The 24,135-nt window shown below is 45.2% G+C and overlaps 1 long non-coding RNA gene across 1 annotated transcript in view; it reads right to left on the reverse strand.

Moving 5' to 3' along the window:
- Positions 1–11,326, reverse strand: part of LOC132014999 (uncharacterized) — a 148,305-nt gene extending 136,979 nt beyond the window's left edge. Inside the window, exon 1 of the long non-coding RNA XR_009403516.1 lies at positions 11,118–11,326. This is a non-coding gene — a long non-coding RNA (uncharacterized LOC132014999). The remainder of the gene's footprint in view (positions 1–11,117) is intronic.
- Between the last annotated feature and the right edge of the window lie 12,809 nt (positions 11,327–24,135).

Below are 24,135 nucleotides of genomic sequence, written 5' to 3' on the forward strand. Positions count from 1 at the left end.
CAAGGAGGCAGAGAGGCAGGCAGAGAGAGAGAAGGAAGCAGGCTCCCTGCTGAGCAGAGAGCCCGATGTGGGACTCGATCCCAGGACCCTGAGATCATGACCTGAGCTGAAGGCAGCAGCTTAACCCACTGAGCCACCCAGGCGCCCAGTACATCTACTTCTAACCTATTCTCATCTGTTCTCCACGTTGCAGCCAGAGTATTCTCTTCAAATGCAAATCCATCTTGTGTCAGTCTCTCTCCCTTTTTTTTTTTTTAAGTTTTTGGTTTTTTTGTTTGTTTGTTTGTTTGTTTGACAGAGACAGCGAGGAAGCTCAAGCAGGGGGAGCAGCAAGCAGAAGGAGAGGGAGAAGCAGGTTCCCCAATGAGCAAGGACCCTGATGCAGAACTCAATCCCAGGACCATGGGATCATGACCCAAACTGAAGGCAGATGTTTAACCGACTGAGCCACCCAGGTGCCCCATCTCCCCTTTTTATTTTTTTTAAAGATTTTATTATTTTATTTGACACACACACACAGAGCACAAGTTAGGGGAGCAGCAGCTCTCCCCTCTTTTTAAATGGCTTCCCATTACCAAGTCCCAAATTCCTACCTGGATCTACACAACCCATTTCTGTAGACACATTCTGAGTCTCTTTCCCACCAAATCTCTGTGATCCAACCACACTGGTCTTTCAGTTCCTCAAACACATCAATGTCCCTCATACAGCAAAGTGTTTGAATATGTGCCTCCTTCTCCTTTGTTTGTTAAGGCTTACTCATCCTCCAGAGCTCAACTCAAACATGACTGTTTCTGGGAAGCCTTCTAAGACCCTCTGCGCTAGGCCAATCATTGTATTCCCACCACCTAGCATAGTGTCTGGCATATGAAAATTATTTAGCAGACATTTGCTAAAATCCCTCTTCTCCACATCATTGACCCTTACTCGTACCTTGGCATTTATTGCACTGAAATAAAAGTATTTATACGACTGTGTGCTCTCGAAGGATTTGGCAAATAGTGTCTCTGTCTTTTTTCCTTTCTTCTTTCTCCCTCCTGTTCCTCCTCCTCCTCCTCCTCAGTATCCCTCACATATCCTTGTGCTTGCTGGTTCATAGTTGACAATGTCAAAACATCAGTCAAAAGAATAGACCCTAACAACAACATAGTTTACAGATGACATGGAGAAAGTCCAGGTCACCATTATTTGTTCTAAACAGGAATGATTTTTTCCATGAACCAGGGCTCTCTAAAATAGTGTGGGAAAGGAACATGCCATCCTATTTCCCTGAGAAAGAGAGCAAGTATGTGGAATAATTCTGTTGCTTTGGACCAGGAAAATCTGCCTCATTGAATAGGCCCTGCTGCAAAGATATTTATAAATGGCACCCACAAGGATGTTAGGAAACAGGGTCTGGTATTTTCCCAGCAGGAAAATTACTGGATTAGAGCAGCCTGTTTAGCAAATGTACTCTGTTAGAGTACATTTCCATTCTGATTCCAATATTCTAGGTAAGCTTCTATATGGCACACGTGCAATTTATATCTACTTAGGGCCCCCATTTTCACAAAAAAATTTCAGAAACACTAAAGGATAGCATGGTTCTCAGAGGCACATGACATTAGCCAAGGCTGGAATGGAAGGAGAAATTGAATCAGGTACAATAAGAACAGAAAAGAATGCCAAAGACCTCCCTTCACTTACCAATTGCAGAAATATTTATTGAGCTAGCAAGGACATACTTAATATTGGGTCCCAGGTAGCAATTCCTTCTTTAAGGTCTTCCTATGAACGACCTTCCAGAAAGGAAGAGAAATCCATGCTATCATGGGCATTAATGCACAGAAGTGAAATTGTTCTCATCAGAGCTGGATGAGAACTTGAAATTCACTTAGGCTATTTCCCTCCTTTTATCATCAGTAGAAGAAGTAAAATTCCTCCCATGTTTCCAGAGTAGTAGGAGAGAAGTCCCAATGCAGGACAAGTAAGGATGAGTACACTCTGTTTCTCCGACCAAATGATAAAACCTTCATAATTTCAGGATTCTGAAAAGTAAATACTAGTAGGCAAAGAGGAGAAAAAGAACATAATTCAAAATACTACTGACTGACCGGGTGATAAATCTCCTATTTTTCCTCTGGTCTTCCTCAGCCTGTATTCAAGATAGCCAAAACCCAGAGTAGGTACCAGAGCACTGAAAGCTCCAGCAGAAGCCCTCTAGCATGGCTTGAGAAACATAAAAGGGGACCCATAGGGACGCCTGGGTGGCTCAGTTGGTTAAGCAGCTGCCTTCGGCTCAGGTCATGATCCCAGCGTCCTGGGATCAAGTCCCACATCAGGCTCCTTATTCAGCAGGGAGCCTGCTTCTCCCTCTGCCTCTGCCTGCCATTCTGTCTGCCTGTGCGCGCTCTCTCCCCTCTCTCTCTCTGATAAATAAATACAATCTTAAAAAAAAAAAAAGGGATCCATAACTTTCAAAGGAAATGAAGAAATTGCCCCATTTTTCTTTTTTTGCCTTTCCTTCTCCATTTTCTCGTGCCCCAGCCACCTCAAGTGAATCCATCATGGTGGCAGCTGGGTCGGCCCCTGTGACCACAGCAGAAGGCTCTAGGTATCTAAAAACCTAAAGAAGATTCTCTCTGATCCAAAAAACTATGGTCCAAAGGGGTGATGTGAACTCCCAATACTTTATTTCTCTCTCTGCTCTTGCTGCTTGGCTTCAGACAAAGGCACAGTCATACGAAGTATGTGGCAAGGCAGAATAAATAGAATCCCAGCCTTCTGGTCAGAGGACTAAAAAGGTAAGCTTCAGGGAAACAGAAAGTTCCAGACAGATTGCAGAGAGAGAGGAGCTTGGGAAAGTGATACCATAAAGCTTTTTAGAACTCCTGAGCTCACCTCTACCCTATGTCTCTGTGAAGCTGATCTTAAACAGCTTATGACAAACTTTGAGAACTAAACTAAGTAGATAGACCACTGCCCAGATCCCTGACTGGTCACTGAGTGACACACACATGGGACAGATCTAAATAGCCCTACAAAAGCTCTGAGAATGGTACTGACACTGAAACCACAACCTACATAAGACTAGTCAGAACTTGGGACCTAAGTACAACTGGATTGATTGAGTGATACAAAAGAAAAAAGAAAAAAAAATGTCCAGGATATAATCCAAAACGATTTAAAATCTGAAGAACTAGGAATATCTCAATTCATATAAGGAAAGGCAATACCAACCCCAAGTTTAAACAGTTGCTGGAATTATTTAAAAAGACTTTAAAGTAATTCAGATACAGATGCTCTGAGAAATAAGGGTAAACTTTAGGAACTTGTGGAACAATACAGAGAAGTATAACATTCATGTCATCAGAATCCCAGAAGGAGAAGAAAAAGAGCACAGTGTGTCCCACTTATATATGAGATACCTACAGTAGTCAAATTATGAAAACAAAGTAGAATTGTGGTTGCCCGAGGCTGTGGGGAGGGGGAAATGGGAGGTTGTTGTTCCACAGATATGGAGTTTCAGTTTTGCAGGACGGAGACAGTTCTAGAGGTCTGTTATGCAACAATGTGGATATAGTTAACACTACTGAACTAGATACACTTAGAAGTGGTTAAGAGGGTCAATTTTATATTAGCTGATTTTTTTGTCACAATTAAAATTAAAACAAAACAAAACAGATTTCTAGGCCCAACCCGTGATCTGGATGAGAACTTTGGAGGTTGGTCTTGGAATCTGCGTTTTAAAAAGCTCCCCAAGAGGTCTGGAAGCACATTCAAATTTGAGAAGTTCTGCTTGGGAACCTATTTCCCAGTATCTCAGCAAACTAACACATTCTTTGTCCTCTGCACCCTCTCCCACCCCTACCATGGACAGGAGCAGGTGGGAATCCTCTATAACACATTACACACAGGCATCTATCTGATTTTCACAGAAAACCACTTCTTTGAACTATTTTTTTCTTCCGTGGTTTTTCTCCCGTCAACTTTTCTTTTGCCAATAGGAAACTCTGACTTTGTCCTCTAGGAAGGGCTGGATTGTTGCTACTGTCAGGTGACCTGCTCCTTCTCCTGATGGTGCCCCAGCGACCCCTTAACGGTTTCCTCATGTTGCTATCTGCATGGACACTTGTGTGTTCAGATCTGCCCACAGTCTCCTCCTGAGTCTTCACTCTCAACACCAGTCAACACAGTGCAGCCCAATTAAGAGACCCCTCTACTTTTCTCCAGGAACTCACAGCATCAGACCTATTTCAGGTTTAAGTGGGAAGATATTTCTCTTGATTAAAAGACTTGGTTGGCCCTACCAGGTTGTATTTGTGTTTTCAAAGAAGAATGCATCAATACAAGTAAATCTCTAGTGTTAAGTAAAATCTCTAACAAAGAAGTTCAACAGAGGATAGGATCTAGCAGCAAAGAAACCCTGTTTAAAAAAAAAAAAAAAAAGTCAGAAAATCTTTGGCGTGCCCAAAACTAAACCATAAAATGGGAAAATGAAGCTCTGCCTCCTAATCATTGACTCCAAACTTCACCCTCTTTCTGCTAGTGAAAGTAACCCAGAATGCGTAAAATTTAAATGCAGCCATTTACCAATGATCCCACCTCCAATAGACAATTTTTTTAACATCTCATTTTAAAAATATTTTTTTACAACTATGATGATTATTTAGTCATTCACTCATCAAATATTAAAGACAATCATTTTCTAGGCACGGGTGTGTTTTTTTTAAGATTTTCTAATTTTTAGGGGCACCTGGGTGGCTCAGTAGGTTAGTCATTTGCCTTTGGCTCGAGTCATGATCCCAGGGTCCTGGGACCAAGCCCCAGCTCCCTTCTCGACAGGGAACCTGCTTCTCCCCCACCTCTCTGCTATCTCTCTCTCAAATAAGTAAATAAATAAATAATGTCTTTAAATAATTTTTTAAAAATTTTTAAGTAAGCTCTACATCCAATGTGTGCCTTGAACTCACAACCCCAATATCAAGAGTCACATGTGCCACCGACTTAGCCAGCCAGGTGCCTATGGGCTCTGTTCTTTAATACATATTTAAGAAAAAATAATCTCTATGTTGAGTAATATCTAGCATCAAGCCCAGCAAGCAAAATACTAAGGATGAAAAAATAAGAAATAAAAACTAAATGAGAGCTTTGAAGCACTATATTGCAAATATCAAAAAATGGCAAATACACTCCCTTAAGGCCTAGACTTCCACATCTAGCCAGCCTAATTATTCAGGAGCCTAAAGGATCTGAGATAGCACCACCAAGGTAAGTTTTAGGACTTGCTATAAAGGATTAAGACAAAGGACCAGCATTAAATTTAATTCAAACATAATCAATGCTTTTTCTCTTATTCTTATAAATTAAGTAGATTCCATGCCCAACATGGGGCTTAAAATTACCACCTTGAGATCAAGAGTCACACATCCTACCAACTAAGCCAACTAGGCACCCCTCTCCTTTCTCTGACTTAAGGTCATTAACTTACCCTTTCTGGCCTCAGTCTCCTCCTCTATAAAAATTTAGGCCTTAAGAAAGTCCTTTCTAGCTATGTGTCCATAGTTTTATGACCCAAATCAGCTGCACACTAAGAATGAAGTGTGAAATCCAATCTGGAACCTTCTGGGGCTCTCAAAACTTTGGAAAGTATATGAAGGGCCTCCACATGCCTAATCAAGTTCAGGCCAGTCTCTGTGGTCCTGTGACAGCCTGGACAGGATTTGAGTAAGGTTGGAGACAGTGTGGATGGGGAACCTATGGCTGCTCTCCAGTGCACAAGTCCCTAATGTGTCAGCATCACTGAGGAAAAGTCATCGAAATCTAGCACTTTTCAAACTGTGGGTCAAGACCCTCTAATGAGTCAAGAAATTTAGTGGGTTACCAGGTTGTTTTGGAATGGAATGACATTAAATGGAATGGAAAGGAAACCATCAGAGCGTATGAGTAAATATAAATATTGTTTTAGAAAGTTTTGTTTCAGTGTGTGTGTATGTATGCGTGTGTGTGTGTGTGTGTGTATGCGTGTGTGTGTGTGTGTGTGTGTGTGTGTGTGTGTGTACTGGGTTGTGGTATGTCTTTCTTTATTGTGAGAAACAGTCAAGAGTTTGGAAAACCCAGATCTAGTTGTGTGTGGAAGAAGGGGCATGAGGAGAAGGGCTTTTCCAAGCCAGGCACAGGCCTGGGAGAGGGTGGGGAAGAGAATAATGAGATTGGAATTCATCCCATGGCCCAAACCCCCAGCCTGATACTCTGAAAATTACCTCAAAATCTTTGAGAAAAGGGAAGAGAGGAAGGTCTCCCATATCCTGACAGAGGCCCCAGCCTGTTTGTGAAGCTCCCTGGGCACTGGCGTATGGTGGTGGCCTGGCTTTTCTATGTATTTCTCACCCAACAGCTCACTAAACAGAAGCAACCCGGGCGTCCAAAGTCTTTACACCAGCTGCTATGCCTCACATCACCTTGATATTTCCAAAATTCAAGATGACCCAAACAGGATTTTCAACTTATCTGTGTTGTGATACAATTTGCAATTCTCACTCCTTTCTTGGTGTATACATCTCCTCCAGGGAAGATTATCCCTGTTGATATGGTCTGCACTTCAAAGCTTCCTACCTTATCTGCAGGTACAGGGAATGGTTAGAAGGGTATGTGTTACTAATTACTCAGTCTTAAGGGGGTGAGGGGGATGGGAAGGTAGTGGCATTGCTATCGGTTTTACATCCCTTATTAAACAGGAGCTAGGTAGGTATTCTTCCTCAAAGAGGACCCTGAGGTTGAAAAGGTTAATTTTCACACACAACTAGTTAAGTGGAAAGGGGGATTTGAACTCAGGCTTTCCTGGTTACAAAGACTACACCTTGGGGCGTCTGGGTGGCTCAGTCCTTAAGCGTCTGCCTTCAGCTCAGGTCATGATCCCACAGTCCTGGGATTGAGCCCCGCCTCAGGCTCCCTGCTCCGTGGGAAACCTTCTTCTCCTTCTCCCACTCCTCCTGTTTATGTTCCCTCTCTTGCTGTGTCTTCCTGTCAAATAGAAAATAATAGAATCTTTTAAAATATAAATAAATAAAGGCTACACTTTTTTCCACTCCATCAGGTCACGCTTTTTGCTGCTTAAGCCAACTATGTTTCTTATGAATCTGGACCTACTTGCATTTGAGCCGCTCTAGAAAGTATTCATACTGCTCTCCCAGTGGAAAAGTTGAAATTACTCTCAAGCAATAGTGAAAACCAGTGTTGCACGTTCCACAGAATTTACAATAAACAGAGATCACTGAGTGTTGTGTCGAATGGGAATTGAAATTCATATAGGTTGATTGTTCGCTGGACCAGCTTCTTTAAAGAGACAGGAGGAAGATCAAACGCACAGAGGCTGGTTGTGGAGAATACTCCTTGGCATAAATACTGGAAATCTAAAGCTCAATTTTCACTATGTGTCAGGTCAAAATTATTTATATTAAAATATATTCCCAAAATTATAATGCAAATTGTTAGTAAAGCATAATTGAAAATACTCAATTCCTGGAGCGCCTGCCTGGCTCAGTCCGTACAACCTGTGACTCTTAATCATGGGGCCATGAGTTCAAGCCCCACCTTGGGTGTAGAAGTTATATATGTATTAAAAAAAAAAAATACACACTTCCTTTCAATAAAGCCTTTTCATGTCCCCACGAAGTACATAAAATTAAGTCAACTTTTATCAACCCTTTATATATTTGCAACTAGATCTTATAAAATCCTTGAACTGAGAAGCTGCCTTTTTAAGATTTGACTCTCTGAGGAGTGCCTGGCTGACTCAGGTAGTTGTAAGATCTCGGGGTTTTAAGTCTGAGGTTTGACCCCCCGCCTCCCCCCCAATGCTCAGCATAGAGATTACTTAAGAAAAAATGAAATCTTTCAGGATGCCTGGGTGGCTCAGTGAGTTAAAGTCTCTGCCTTCGGCTCAGATCATGATCCCAGGGTCCTGGGATCAAGCCCTGCATCAGGCTCTCTGCTCAGCGGACAACCTGCTTCCCTCTCTCTCTCTGCCTGCTTGTGATCTCTGTCTGTCAAATGAGTAAATAAAATCTTTAAAAAAGAAAAGAAAAAATGAAATCTTTAAAAAAAAAAACTATTTAACCCTTTGAAAGCCATTTAATAATCTTACATGAACATTCATTTTAATTTGGCTCATTTTTAGCTCCTCAGATAAAACATTTTCCTCTGAGATAAACCAGCTGAAGAAACTTTATTTTTCACCTTTTACAAAATCAACATATACACCGACCTACTTTACTGTTCCAAGTAACTGATAAGCAAAATTTGAAAAATCAATTATCCCTAGTCCACGCACACCACACTGTTAGATCCATGTGCAATTCACTGTGTTTTTCATGACTCAGTGTTGTGGGAAATGAGAAAATGCCTGAAAAACAGGATGGATGGCAGAGTGCCTGGGGTGCCTGGGAGGCTCAGTTGGTTAAGCATCGATTCTGGTTTCAGCACAGGTCATGATCTCAGGGTCGTCAGATCTAACCCACCACACCCTGCTCCACAGTCAACATGGGATTTTCTCTCTCCCTCCCTTCCCCCCATCCCCCCCACTGGACACATACTCTCTCTCTTTCTCTCTCAAATAATAAATAAATAAATCTTTTTAAAAATAAAAAAGATAAAGGCAGAGTGCCTAAAGCAAGCCCAAAATGAGCTATTTCACATACCCCTTCTCCCAACAATGTGTTGCTTTGTCCTGTAATTGGAATAATGGACTTTGAAGGGAGAAAGGAATAAAGTATAGAATTTGTTCTAAACCATGTATATTAGCCAATAGCTGAGGCAACTTTCTCTAACCAACAAGATTGTCCATCAGCAAAGCATGGGAACGCTTACTGAGTCAGGAATTCTCTTAGACAACATGTCTAAAAATTACATGGTAACAAAAGGACCAAACTAAATCTTTATGTCACTGGGGCTTAACTTCACAGATAAGGAGATCCACAGTTGATCACTGAAGATAGGAATCCATCTCAAAGTCATCGCTGATGTGAAGTACCATCCCACCACTAGGCAAATCTAAATACACCACACATCCAGAAATGCATATACTAGGTTAAAATGGCATTCAGTGAAATTTGGAGGATAATTCAGTTATCCTTCAGCAGAAACTGCCTCTTCAAAGATTTCTAATAACCTTTAAAAAGTTTCATGGATCTCATGGAAAGAACCTAGGTGTCCATCAACAGATGAAGGGATAAAGAAGAAGTGGTATATATACACAGTGGAATACTATGCAGCCATCAAAAGAAATGAAATCTTGCCATTTGCGATGACATGGATGGAACTAGAGGGTATCATGCTTAGTGAAATAAGTCAATCGGAGAAAGACAACTATCATATGATCTTCCTGATATGAGGAAGTGGAAATGCAACATGGGGGGTTTGGGGGTAGGAAAAAAATAAATAAAACAAGATGGGATTGGGAGGGAGACAAACCTAAATGACTCTTAATCTCACAAAACAAACTGAGGATTGCTGGGGGGAGGGAGGTCAGGAGAGGGGAGTAGGGTTATGGACATTGGGGAGGGTATGTGCTATAGTGAGTGCTGTGAAGTGTGTAAACCTGGCGATTCACAGACCTGTACCCCTGGGGATAAAAATACATTATATGTTTATTTAAAAAAAATTTTTTTTTAAGTTTCATGGATTTCATCCTGATAAGGTAAAGACTCCAATGTTAAGAGTATTCCTGGCAGCACTGTGGGTAGAGAAGTCATAGGAAGAAGATCTGAACCTCAGTTCACTATAGGAAGGTCATAAGACATGCAAAGTTAGTACACTTGAAACTTACAAGATATTAAATACTGGTTTTACCTCAAAAAATAAAAAAAATGAAGAGTTCAAGAAATTAAGAGTCTGACAGAGAGCTCCCCACAAATAGTCGAGGACACCAGCATCTGCCACAAATAAAACCCTGAATTCCCCTCTGCTTCTTCTGAGTCTGTGTAAACTCTCACTCCGTTCTTTCAAACAAGAGGCAATCTTGTGACATACAGACAGAACAGTCCATTAAATGTCCACCCTCGGGGCGCCTGGGTGGCTCAGTGGGTTAAGCCGCTGCCTTCGGCTCAGGTCATGATCTCAGGGTCCTGGGATCGAGTCCCACATCGGGCTCTCCGCTCAGCAGGGAGCCTGCTTCCCTCTCTCTCTCTCTCTGCCAGCCTCTCTACCTACCGGTGATCTCTCTCTGTCAAATAAATAAATAAAATATTTTTTTAAAAAATATCCATCCTCAATAGTCACATGAAGTCAACTAAGTGTTCATGGTGCTCCCACTGTGTTGTCCACAAATCTGATTCCTCCACATAGGAATCCAAAAGGACCTTTTGTCACATCTTAATAAAACCTGTAGTGCATAAAATAAGAGTGAGATTTCCACCAGGCCCATATGGTAACTCTAGCTTATCAAGAGTATCTGACCTAGAGTAGAGTGGTCCATATACTCTATACTCATTGAGTGTGATCAAAGACTTTCCTCTTTGTACCTTCAGGAACAGAGCATGCATGCTATCCACCATGAGTTCAAACCAAGTGTGGGTCTCCAGACCCAAGTGGCCTTTCCTATTTCTACCAGCCTGCTTTATGATCTGAGTGATGTGTGGAGATTTGCAGTTGTACTCAACTCTGCCTTTCTTTTCTATCTCCTCTGATCTGATCCAGATGTCCTAGCAAATGCAAGCCTCTGGCTATGGCAACAGAGGAAACACATCCTTTCCAAGATATCTCTGGTACTTCAAGAACTACTGTGTATATATTGAACCAAATCTATTTCCTTAAAAAAATAAATAAATAACCTTTCCCCTATAGAAAGTAGAATTATTGACTCTTTTACAAGGAGATCATGGTAGTTCAGAAGCATATCCTGTTGAGGCAGTGCTAAAAGCAGTTTCCTGGAATTCTAGAAATTCTCTTTAGAAGTACAAAACTTGTGTTTTACATATATTTCTTCCAGAGTCACCAGTACCTCCAAACTTTATCTCTGGACTTAGACAACCGTGATTCCCAAAGGCCAGTTCTGGTCATCTAGATAACAGAGACTAACAGAGCTCCCCAAAGCTTCTTCCCCACCTCCAAGGCACAGTGAAGTCAACATGCAAGCTTACCTTCTGGAGCCTGTAAGCAGAGCTTATTACTCCTCCTTTGTACTTCTTTCCTGGTTGTTTAGTGGGGCAACACCTGCACCCCCTTGCCCTGTTTCTCTCAGCACCCTGCCTTTCACTAATTCCACTTGCTGACCCCAGCGACGAACAGCTGGGATGTCAACTTCCCATGAAGTTCCAAGAGTGTCATTAAGAAATGCAGCTTTAGGGACGCCTGGGTGGCTCAGTTGGTTAAGCCACTGCCTTCATCTCAGGTCATAATCTCAGAGTCCTGGGATCGAGCCCCCCGTCAGGCTCCCAGCTCAGCGGGCTGTCTTCTTTTCCCTCTCCCTGTGCCTTTCCCCTTGCTTGTGCTCTGTCTGTCTCTGTATCCGTACCTCTCTCAAATGAAAAAATTTTTTTAAAATCTTAAAAAAAAAAAAAATGAAAGAAATGCAGCTTTGACCTTTGGATGTGGATATGTTAACATTGCCCAAGAGAAACACCAAAGGAATATGTAATCACACACACACCCACCCTTGGCATCAAAACAAAATGAGAACAGAGGTGGACTATTTCTTATGCAACATCCTGTGCCTGCTCTAAATAGCCATACAAGATCCATTTTGCCAAGAGCAAACTGAAAGACCTATAAAGTGAAGTCGTTGGCCAAATGGTCTTAAGGGTCATTGCTGGTTCTGAATGACAGGGTGCCTCCAGTTTATGAGCTTGGTATATCCAAACCACTAAAAGTTGGATAGGTTGGTACATAATCTTTTTTTTTAAGATTTTATTTATTTTTTTGACACAGAGAGAGAGAGAGATCACAAGTAGGCAGAAAGGCAGGAAGTGGGGGGAGGCAGGCTCACTGCTGAGCAGAGAGCCCGATGTGGGGCCTGATCCCAGGACACTGAGATCATGACCTGAGCCGAAGGCAGAGGCTTAACCCATTGAGCCGCCCAGGCACCCCAGGTTGGTAGATAATCTGAGTGGATCATCTATATTTAAAGATAATAAAAAAGAGACCCAGATCTTTTCCTAGTAATCCCAATCTCAGTTCAATTACAATTAATAACACTAAGTACATAATACATGCTAGGGTAAGCTTGTGCTTTCCCTTGCCAGTGGTCCCAAATTTCTCTGTGCATTAGGATCACCCAAGGGAGCTTTGATAACTACAGATGACCAGACTACAGCTTCCAAGATTCAGATTCAGAAAAGTCTACAGGTGATTCTAATGTGGAGCCAACATCAAAACCTTCCACAGCTAAAGCCACCGTGACCACCAGTCTGCCCCAGCTCTGTGGCAAACCCCAACAGGCCAAACTTACGTAAGTGGCCTCTAGTTTCCTTCACCCCAGAGAAGGTGGTACTTGAGATTAGATCATACTGCCAGTCCAGGGGGAGAATGGAACTTGGAATTAGGAGTAAAAGATTAGGAAAAGAACAAAGAGAAGGAAAAGGGATTAAAGGGCTTTATGCTTATTATCTCATTTAATCATAACACCATCCCAGGATGAGGAAACTGCACTTTGAAGCAGTTAAATTACTTGCTACCACTCAGCCAGTAAGCAACAAAATGAGAATTTTTTTTTAAACAAAATGAGAATTTAAACCAACCTCTCCCCTCAAAACTTATGTTTTCCCCATCCTATACTCCCTATCCTATAAGTCTACCTTCTAGGCTCCATACCATATGCATCTCCTCCTCATCTTCCTTACCAAAGAGATGTCAATCTGGGTGGCAACAGTTTGCTTCCCTCCAAATCCTGTCTCTGGATCAGCATGCAAGAGTGGCTTGCATTCACTTTTAGCCTGCTTAACCTTAGATACTGTATTAGTTAGGATTAGTTCCATTTCATGGGACAGAAAATCCAAGAGAAGAGTGACTCAATTAAGATAGAAATTTACTTCTTCCTCCTGTAAAAGAAGTCCAGGGGTAGGTGGTCCGGGGAGATTCTACAGTTCTAGAGACCCATGCTCTATCTCATTCTGCCTTGCTCAGCATGGCTTCCTTCTCGTGGTCCAAGATAACTGTTTGAGTTCCATCCACTACGTCAGATTCCAGCCGGAAGAAAGAAGAAGGGGTGAAGAAGGGAGCCCACACACCCCTTTTAGCAGACACTTCCTTTGAAGTCACACCGCTTACATCCCATTGGCCAGAACTTAATCACGTGGCCACCTCTAGCTGGCTGGGAAACGTAGCCTTTAGTATCAGTGGCCATTTACCTCGCTGAAAACGGGGTTTCTTTTACTAAAGAAGGATCTGACAGGACATGAGAATCAAGTCTTGGCCATGATTCCCTCCCTGGTACTTCAGTCTTCCCCTCTAGGGCCACAGCAGCAACCTGAACCCCAGCAACCAGCCACGTCGGGGAGCCTTATTTGCCTTGCTTCCTTGCACCCATTTCTCTTGCCAGTCCCACAGCTTTTATGTTTTACCTCATCTGCTGAGTGCTAATGTGTCTTCCAGTGCTGTCCTTTTGCTCCTGGGGTCCACCTTCCCAACTGAGTAGCCCAGTACTGACCGCTGAGAGAATAGGGACTTTACTTGCTGTGTGACCTTTCTGGGTATATCCATCAGGATTCTCCAGAGAAATAGAATCAATTACATTTTCCCCCCCACATAAGTATGGAGGATGAGACGTACAAACCTAGGAAAGTCAAAGCTTTAAGTTCCAGTCCCCACCCAAATCTGAAAGTAGGAAAAGACTGACATCCCAGAGAGGCAGAGAGAAAGAATTCTTCCTTATCAGTCTTTCATTCTATCAGGTCTTCAACAGATTGGATGAAGCCCTCCCACACTGGGAAGGGCGATTTGCAGATACACCCAGAATAATGTTTAACCACAAATATCTGGGTACCTTGTGGCTCAGTCAAGTCAATATATAAAATCAACCATCACGCTGGGCTTTTCCCCTCATTTTTAAAATGGTGATAACAATCATTTTTTTAAAACTTTTTTTTAACAATCATTTTTGTTTCACTTAGCTGTGGTAAAAATTAAGAATGACAGCGCATGTGGAACTTTTTAATTAAAAAGTGTGAGCCCGGGGCACCTGGGTGGCTCAGTGGGTTAAAGCCTCTGCCTTCAGCTCAGGTCATGATCCCAGGGTCCTGGGATCAAGCTCCGCATCGGACTCTCTGCTCAGCAGGGAGCCTGCTTCCCCCTCTATCTCTCTGCCTGCCTCTCTGCGTACTTGTGATCTCTGTCAAATAAATAAATAAAATCTTAAAAAAAAAAAAAAGTGTGAGCCCACCATACAAATGTCTGTGAGTATAATTACAAATAGGAGAGTACAAATCATAGTCACTTGATGCAGAAAAGAATTCTCTTTTAAAAGTAAGTAACAAGCTGACCAAAAAGAATCTCCTGGGGGGCGGGGGGAAGCCTGGGTGGCTCAGTTGGTTAAGCAGCTGCCTTCGGCTCAGGTCATGATCCCAGCGTCCTGGGATCGAGTCCCACATCGGGCTCCTTGCTCAGCAGGGAGCCTGCTTCTGCCTCTGCCTGCCATTCTGTCTGCCTGTGCTCGCTCTCCTTCTCTCTCTCTGATAAATAAATAAAATCTTTAAAAAAAAAAAAAAAAAAGAATCTCCTAGGGGCACCTGGGTGGCTCAGTTGGGTGAGCATCTGCCTTCGGCTTGGGTCAGGGTCTCAGGGTCCTGGAATTGAGTCCCGCATTGGGTTCCCTGCTGGATGGAAGGCCTGCTTCTTGCCCTTCCCACTCCCCCTGCTTGTGTTCCCTTTCTTGCTTTGTCTCTCTCTGTCAAATAAATAAATTTTTTAAATTCTAAATAAATAAATAAATAATCTCTTAGTTTACCTCTTAACTCTGCCAATCCTCCTCTGGAATTTTTCCATATCTTCCATTCTGTTTTCTTTCTATTCTGCTTTCTCTTCCCCTTTTTCTTGTGGCAGTTACTCCTTCCTGCACTTCCTACAGTCTTTTACACAGCTTTACAAGAAAAGAAGAGAGAGGTTGAAATAGGATTCTAGATGAAGAAATGAGTGGTAGTTGTACCAGAAAGAATGATCAGAGCAAACAGTGCTATCCTGCACCTGACTGGCTCAGGTACTGTTGATCTCCGAGTTGTGAGTTCTATCCCCATGTCGGGTGTAGAGATCACTTTAAAAAAAACAACAACAACAACAACAACAATAACAAAAACCCAGGTGATGTCCTAAGCTTGTCGTATGTATACAGTCATATAATCCTCACAACAACCCTATGAGATAGTCTATGGGAAGTAACCTCTTAGATAGCTCCCAGTGATCCCTCACTCCCGGTTTTGATGCTTTCTATAATCCCCTCCCTTGGAGTGTGGGCTGGATTAGTGACTCACCTCAAACCAATATAATATGGCAAAAATGATGGAATGTTACAAGATTGGGTAACAAAAAGACTGTGGTATGTCTTGGTTTGCTCTCATTCTCTCTTTCTCTCTCAAGTCTTTCCAGTGTGCGTGTGTTGCCTGGCTTATTCATTCTGAGAAAAGCCTGCTACTGTGTTGTGAGCTACCCTGTGGAGAAGTCCACACTGCTAGAAACTGAAATAAGCTCTCAACCAACAGTCAGTGAAGGACTGAGGCCTTCAATCAAACAACCCACTGGCAAGAAACCAAATCCCTCCAACAGCCACAGGAGGGAAGCTGGAAGCAGATCCCCCCTCACCCACCCGACTTGAGACTTCAGATGAGACCACAGCCTCAGAGGACTGACTTTGAGCCAGAGACACCAGGTTAAAATTGTAAAAAGCTTCCCACTCCCAGAAACTGAGAGGATGTTTTTTTGATTTAAGCAGCTAAACTCTGGAATAGCAGGAGTAGGTAACTGCTACAGACTTATTGTTGTCATCTCTATTTCACAGAGGAAGGAACAATGTCTCAGAGAGATTAAGAAACTTTCAGTGGTACAAGCTTGTAAGTGACAGACTGAGGATTCAAACCCAGGAACTCCAGTTCTAGAATCCATGCTTTTTGAGTTGTTTGAATGGTTTATGTTTTAATAAATAGATGTCAAAATGCTTATATTTTATATTTTGTATAGGTAAAGTTACTATTGCTGAAGATGTACAGGCTCTAACTCAAGTAATAGATGAGTTCCCTTTTGCCAGGGCCCCTGTTGAAGCAAGTGTATTTCCTACCATAAAATCACTTTAGCCACATTTGGCATCACTAATGAGTTCTTCTCAAGCAAAGTACAAATTAGTTGTACTAACACAATCTAAGCCATATCCGCACCGAATTGGAGGACAACAAAGATATTGTATAAACCTAAGTCTGGTATTGGCCACATAGTAGACGCTTAGTAGATTATGTTTTGGTTCATTCATTGGGCTAAACTGCTCATTGACTGTCCACCAAAGAAATTGGAGATTGTATTTTTGGGAGACAGAGTGGAGTTGCCATCTTTAAAAACAGACACAAAAATCTGTCCTGCCTCCCACACTAGCTACTCTTATCTAATGCATGGATAATAACATATGGAAAGTATAGAACAGTGAATGGCACATGACAAGTATTCAATAAATGTTAGCTCTTCAACCTTACTGCCTAGCACTACAAATCCAGTCTCTGGAGTTCACAAGAAAAGGCAGAGAAATGGAGGAACCACAATTACTGCTGATCTGAAGAAAACTCTCGGTGCAGTATTCACTCCCTGCTTTCCTCAAGCCCGGATATCCATCAGCCAGAAGCATGGAGAGTTCCAGCCTGGCAGCTGAGTCCCCTGTTTGGTGGATTCAAAAGGTGACATGTTTTAGGAATTAGCTAAAGAGTGGAACTACTGAAACATGATACAAGTAGGAAATTGGGAATATCAGATGCGTTAGTCATAGGTCTCCTACTCAAATTCAGACACCCTTTACCTCTCGTTCACTGTCAAATCACTGAAGAGTCCAAGAGAGGACCTTCTCTTTATCAAGGAACTACTTCCATATGTATCCTCACTGACTTTCTTGCTGTCTCGGCAAGATCTGTACTTCTTTCACTGATTCCTTTTCCCTTCACTCTACGGTTTCTCTACCCTACACATATACACACATTCTATTCTCTCACAGCCAAGTTCTTTCTTCCTTGTCTTCCTTTACAAAATATTATATTTGGGAATGACACACATGAATATACAAATCTCTATTCTGCTCTCACAGCTTAAAAATATATATTACATGGTGGCAGGTAGGAGGCCCTCAAATATTTGCTGAATAAAACCCTCCTTGACTGATTCCTCCAGGCTGGATGGAGACAGTATCTGACAACATGCTTAGTTCCCTAACTCTAGTGAGAGCTAGAGGAAAGAAAACAGAAATATTATACATAAGCTCTATCAAGCCCTATCTCCCCCCTAACATATGACAGTAGGAAAATGCAGCTAGGAAAATAATGTAATACAGATTACGCAGCTATTTAGAAACAGAGCCTACGCTAGAAGCCCCATCAACTGTCTTCCAGTCTGGGGCTATTCACATGTGGGTACAAATGCCCCTAACTTTGAATGGGTACCACTTTGTCAGGCCTGGCAAGCAGCAGACAGTCTCAGAGGGGGGCCCTGGATTCAGACCCAGGCCTCCATTTCTGACCTCCAGCAGACTCCTGGCAGGGTTTGACATCCACACTTCATTAGGGCTGTCTCCTCTGTGGATTTTCTATTCAGCACAGCAAGGCTGTGGCCCCGTGCTCACTTTGTGTGGAAACATCCTATAAAGGGGGCCTAGACTGCCCCTTCTCCTCTACCCCAGGGCTACTTGCAGGATATTTTCCCCACCTTCCTCTGGCTCCAGCAAGCCAAGCAGCTCTGGTGCAGGTCTCTGTGCAACTCGGCTCCCAGCGCCTTGATGAGGCGTGTTTAATCTTCCACCCGGATTATTTAACCTCCGCATCCTTGTTAACAAACAGCCATTATTAACGAGATGAGAGACCACATGGGGTGGGCTTCTACAGACAATGCGCGCTCCCTTGGCCTTTCTGCAAGCAAATTCATAATCCTCAGCGACTCAGACGACCGAGCCCTCCTGCCAGGCCCAAGAGGGAGTCAGGAAATAGTAGAAAGGGGGCGATCTGGACCCTTGTCCACGACTTCCCGCGCCTGCAGGGTCCGGGATCTGCAAGACGGAGTGGTACCTCTCCCTTCCTTCCCTGCCTCCCTCGCTTGCTCGCTCTCCCATGGGATTGTTACAGTGCGTTATAAATTTTACCTTTCCAGTGTGCAGGAGAGGCGAGAAGAGGCTGTGTCCCAGCTCCGGGCCGGCCTGTCCCTGAGGACACCAATTAAAGGCACTAATTGGACAGCAATACATCAAAGTCGCTCCCGGGAGTGGGTCCTCAGAGCGCCAGGAATCCATTAGTTGGGCTTTTGTTTCAAAACACAGAAATACAGAGGAAGAAAAAAACCACCTCGACGCGGATGGGAGTGGCGCGTGTGCTGTACCGCATGGACTCCGCTCTGTGTTCGCTGGGAGCGCCCCCCCCCCCCTCTCTTACTCCAGGCTCGGTACTTGTAATGCTCTTTCCTGCTTCTCTGTTCCCACCCACCTCACTTACATCCCCAAAGAGCGCCGCCTAGAAAGGCTCTCTCTTCCCTGGACCCGCACACAGACAGGGCCCGTGTAGACGCCGCACACAGTTAAACCTCAGCGCGTCTGTACCGATTCCGGAAACATCAACTCACCTCCCCGCGCACCTTGCTGTGGGTCTTTACCTAACTCTGTTGAGGAAGGGGAGGTAGACACCTCGGGGAGGCACATGACGCCTCGAAGTCGTGACGGCCGCCTCGGCTGCGCTGGGCTCTCACGAGGCGCCCGGACGCCTGCCGGAGGGGGACGACGGAGGAGGACTGGCCTCATCGGGAGGGGTTATATCCGGATGCGGGGAGGGGCACTTCAATGAGGGGAGGAAAGGGCTCTTCTTTGGAGAACTTGGACGCAGCTCAAAGGCCCGAGGGTACCCAGAGAAGCCGGCTCGGGGCGGGGCCCAGGCCCGGAAGGACGCGAAGTGACCCCAAGTGCCCTTCCCGTCTCGGGACCTCCAGGGTGAGGGGCCCTGCGGAAATGGGGGCCCCGCCACGCCGTCGGCTCAAGAGGTCCCAGAGCCCGGGAGCCCCCAGCTACCCCCGCCCCGCGAGCACGGCTAGGCCGGCGGACGTCGGCGCTCCCGGCGACACCGAGCCCTACGGGGCACAAAGTAGAACGCTCTGGGGGTCGGACTCCGCGGGGCGCAGGGACTCGGGGTGTCTGACCCGAGCCGCACCCAGTAGCCGCTTGGGCCGGGGAGAGCTGGAACCGCAGCCAGGGCGGGGGGCTCCGAGGGCCACGCTGCGGTTTCCCGCCCGACCTGAAGTGGGAGAGGCCGAGGCTGAGGCCGAGGGCGAGGACTAGGCCGGCCCGGGTCCGTGCGGCAGCCAGGGCGCAGGCTGGAGCGACCCGACTCGGCCTCACCTGGACCGCGGGGAGGCAGAGACGCCGAGACCCGAGCGCCCCATATCCTCCGAGGGCCGCGCCCGCTCCCTTCCCTCGAGGAGCCAGATTGGAATGGCTGCTTTGGATCCCATTTGTTACTAACCCCAGCATTTGTTTTCCATTTTATAAACGCTTCTCTTTAAGTAATTGTCCCTGTTAACAGCGTATACCTTTCAGCAGCCCTCACTGCGCTATAAATAATCTCAATGAAGATGCAAGGATATGACTTTCACAAGATTGGACAATTGATTCAATCTGTGACCCGCGATCGCGAATAATATTGGAAGGCTATTTAAACAGATGAAGGCCTAAATTGTCTTGCTTGTATCTGAATTAATTTCTCATTCATCATCATTATGAAGTGATTGGTCTATTCAAGCTCTTCAGCCTGCTGGAACGGAGCGGGATTTAAATGAGATTGTAACACAATTTAAATGCTTGCCGACTTTAACGAGGCCAATTGAGCAGCTGCAATAAATACAAATATTTTTCTAAACAGCCTTGTTTTAAATAATTACTTAATGCTTTCATGTTATTTTTAAGTGGCAGTCTTTCTCTCTCTCTCTCTCTCTCTCTCTCTCTCTCCTGCCCCTGCTCAGAATATCACATACTTATTTGCTGAGAAGGCGATTTTCAAAAGGACTTTGTTTCCGTTTGCTTTGTAGAAGGTAGCATGTGTTTTGTGGTTGGCTTTTTTTTTTTTTTTTCCACTCAGGGTCAACATTTCGGGGTCCTACAAGCTGGCACACATGGTGAACTGCACTTTGGTTTTCCCCTAATGCAGTCCAGTGTGCCTGCCCTGGCAGAGCCAGGCAGAAGCTAAGTGATGAAGAAATTTGCCTTTTAGACCAAGTCACTTATCCAGATGCGTTGAGCTGGGTCTTGCAAACGAATCCCCTCAATTGGACTTACAAATGACACCCCGAAGAGTGGCATCGTTTTTAACTTGTTCTGATGACCACCACCATCTCGAACAAATCAGAATTCCAGCATATCCCAAAGGTGTCCCATAGGAAGTTCAATCTGCCCGCAGTTTGGCTCCCCTGCAAGTCGACTGGAAAGGGTGAAGGAAGGCTGAGGATTTCTTTGTTTAGGGACTAGGCAAAGAAAGAGAACCTGACTACAAACATTAGTCAGGGGTGGAGTAATTAGAAGAAATCCCCCCCCTTTTTTTTTGCCCCAACTCTGTTTCCCTCCCCATAATCACTGACTCCTACTCCCTCTCTCACACTGGGGTGATGGTGCATGAAGAAGATGCTAAGAAGGAAGAGCTCTTCTCACTTGGAGAACGCCATCCTCAATAACCCACCGCCGAGACACCCACGCCCTACCGGCGACATATGGCGGCGGGTGTTTCCTCAATTGGGGAATAATGGAGGCAACGGAGCGCAAGAAACCTGGGGAACAAAAGAATCTTTTAAACTTTCGTGCAAAGGCTGGGTGGGGATGGGGAGACACGCGACTTGCTGTGGGGGACCTAAACTCCCATTTGCAGCGATCCCTCAGGGCTGTGACCCTTGGGGAAGCCTAGGGTGAGCGAGCGCATTCGGAACCACTTCACCTTCTGCCTGACAGGGTGCAGGAGGACTCCGTGTCTGAGGTGTGAGGGTGCAGGGTTAGAGCGGCTGAGAAGACAGAGCCAATATTGTTAGTAGACAAACCATTTGTGGGGCAGACCACACTGGGGGATGTGATCATATTGCAGGCTAGAAGGGAAAGAAAAAAAAAAAAAAAACGGGGACAAGGGGTGGAGGAACCAAGTGATTTGCTATGTAACTGGGCAATTTAATGCCAGAGTTAGGGAGCTGCTGGCCGGAATCATTTTGTCTTCGGAGGCTCTGCCGAGCTCATCCTCTTTATCCTGTTGTTTAAAATGAGCATTATCCCAAACATATGCAATGCAATCAGTTTGGTCACACTTACAAGAACACGCTTTAATAAGGCAATCAATCACACGCTAACAAGCGGCGACGGCCGGCGCTGAGCGTGCACTCCGGCTGCGGGGCGGCTGGTCTTGCCCAGCCGGGTGGACGGTGGCTGAGGGCAGGTCTGCTCTCCCAGGCCCCCGCCGCCGGTTGCAATGGGGTTGAGGAGCCCAGGGAAAGTGTGAGTCAGGAGTGAGGTGTCAGACTTCCCAAGGGGTGACCCTGGACTCGGGGGCCCAAAGGGGCCTAGGAGAAGGGAGGGGAAGCTGGAACCTGAAGCTCATAGCTGCACAGGACCCTAATAGCTGTACAAGACCCTAATAGCTGTGTGAGACCCAGAACCTCTGTCTTACCACCTGCAAAATGGGACCAAGATGGGGCAAATCTAAGTAGAAGCTCTTAGAACATTGAAAGAATAATAATACCATGCCAGCCCTGTTGCTTGGTTTAGCCTTCTTTTACAAGTAAGGAGACTGAGGCTGTGGAGTGGCAGTGCCTTCTTTACCATCATCTCTCCATTCACCCTCCCCCACTACCGCCAAAATGTAGGTATTAGGCCAGGTGCCGTTGCTGGGTGCAGGTGGGAAAAACCTGTTTTTAGGTGCAGGGGTGGAAAAGGGAACATGAGAAGTGGTGCCCAGCACCAAACCGCAAACCTTGGCAAAAGGGAAATTTCATTATGAAGTAATGAGTAATTCCTCCTGGCAAGATGTATTGTTATATCTTCCACTTCAATTTGGAGGAAGAGAGGCTCAATTACCCAGAAAATACAGTCAATTAAAGGCTGCTGATTGGACACGAGGCCGGATCATCGATCTTGTACTTTCCAATATCGCTGCAGACACCTCATTTTCCCTCCCTATTAACTGAAAATACGCCTGGCATTACGGCAACCCGCAGCCCATTTACCTGTCGCAAGCAATCTCAGCCTGCCACGACGTAACCGCGAAATTTGCCTGGGTTTGGCACTGGGAGCTTCCTGGCTGCAGAGGTAGCTATGAAAAGCTGGGGAGGGAGGGAGGATGGGAGGCAGGAGTGGAGGGGAAGATGCTGGAAACCTCAGCTCCAGGCATTTCTTAGAAGGGCAGGGGCCACTGTATGCAGGAGAGTTTCTCTGGACCCCGAAGAGAGATGGAAACTAATTAAGGATTCCCCATCTGCCCACTGATATATAGTGACAGAGGACCGTTGAAGCCCATGCAATTCCGGGCTCTCAGCTGGGCACTGCACCCATCTCTCCCTTGCCTGTTCCAGACTCAGAGGCAGCCACAGTGGCTCTCCTTTGGGGACAGAAGATGAGGGTGAGATGGCTATTTGAGCACCATTTGTCCCCTTGCCCTGATGATGCCAGAATTCCATTCTTGGAGATGACTTTCAGACGGAGAATGATTCAGACACCCCACCACCACCCCAACCCAGGAATCCTCCTCCCTCCCCTTTCTAAACCCTAAGGTGCAGACTCTGCTGGACCCGCAATCCCAGCTCTCTGTAGTTCTGGAGCTCCGCCCCTACTGCCTCATTCCCCTCTACCCGGGTTGAGGTGGAAGCAGGATCACAGTCCAGGGTCCCCTTTCATCAAAGGCTTGGGGCAACTGGAGAAGAAACCATTGCAGGGTTGAGCCCCAGGTGGGCTAGTTTGCCAAAGAAGGCCCCTGGTGTGCACAGAATTAAGAGAACATGCACCTCAGGGCAACTCAGAGCCTGCCTTCTCCACTTTTGTGCAATCTCCATTTGGAGCCTGCTAATGCCCAGCATAAGTTTGGGAGACCATCTGTGGCTCCATCTTTTGGTTCTCTACCCAAGCTCAGGATGGCGGCTGAACTAGCAATTCAAAAAGTGTCAGCGCACTGCCTGCTTCCCAAGACATTAAAATGCTGAAGGGAGAATTATATCCAGCTTTTATTGCAGTATGGTTAACAAATTGTAACAGCAAATTCTTCAGACTTCAAAGGAAAACCAAACCAAATTCATTCCCTACAGGAAGAACCAGTCCCTCCCAATCAGGGTGAAGCTTGTTATGGTGGGTACACGTTCTCCTATCCCTCAAAAACTGGCTGCAAGAATGAGTGTGAGAGTGAGAGTTTGAGAGTGGCTCCCAAGCAAACCCCGGTGAAGGGGAAAGACAAGGTCCCCAGAAGGGGCCAAAGGCTTCTGCTAGTATCTGAAAACCAAGCCCCAGTGGATGCTTGGGAGAAAAATGAGACGAAGAAGGATGTAAAATGCCAACTGCAAAGGGAAAGCCAGAAAGCTCTTGGTGAAGAGAAGGTGAACAGGCAAAGACTTGAAATAGCCTCTAATTTGCTGGCAGATACTGAGGGAGGGAGATGAGGTCCCCGCTCCCTAAGCTCTTCCCTGGGCGCCTTGTTAACAGTTCAACTCTGGACTCGGCGGCCCATCGGCCCATCGCATGGTGATCATTATTATACATTCAACATTCAAAAATCCTCCTCACACACATCACTTGCTAATCAGGGTGTGTATTGGGCCCAGGGAGAAGAGAGACTAGGTAGGAGCTGCCAAGAGGCCCTGAGGCTTCTGCAGGCTCTCTGCCCATGTTAAACAAAAAGTGGGGGTGGGATGGAAGTAGTAGAGGCGGAGTTGCAAGCTGAGAGATATCAGGAAGCTAGGAAAGAGTAGAGATCAGGTGCTGGTAGACCAGAACCA

Source organism: Mustela nigripes, chromosome 4 (assembly GCF_022355385.1).
Source record: "Mustela nigripes isolate SB6536 chromosome 4, MUSNIG.SB6536, whole genome shotgun sequence".
Lineage (NCBI taxonomy): Eukaryota > Metazoa > Chordata > Mammalia > Carnivora > Mustelidae > Mustela > Mustela nigripes.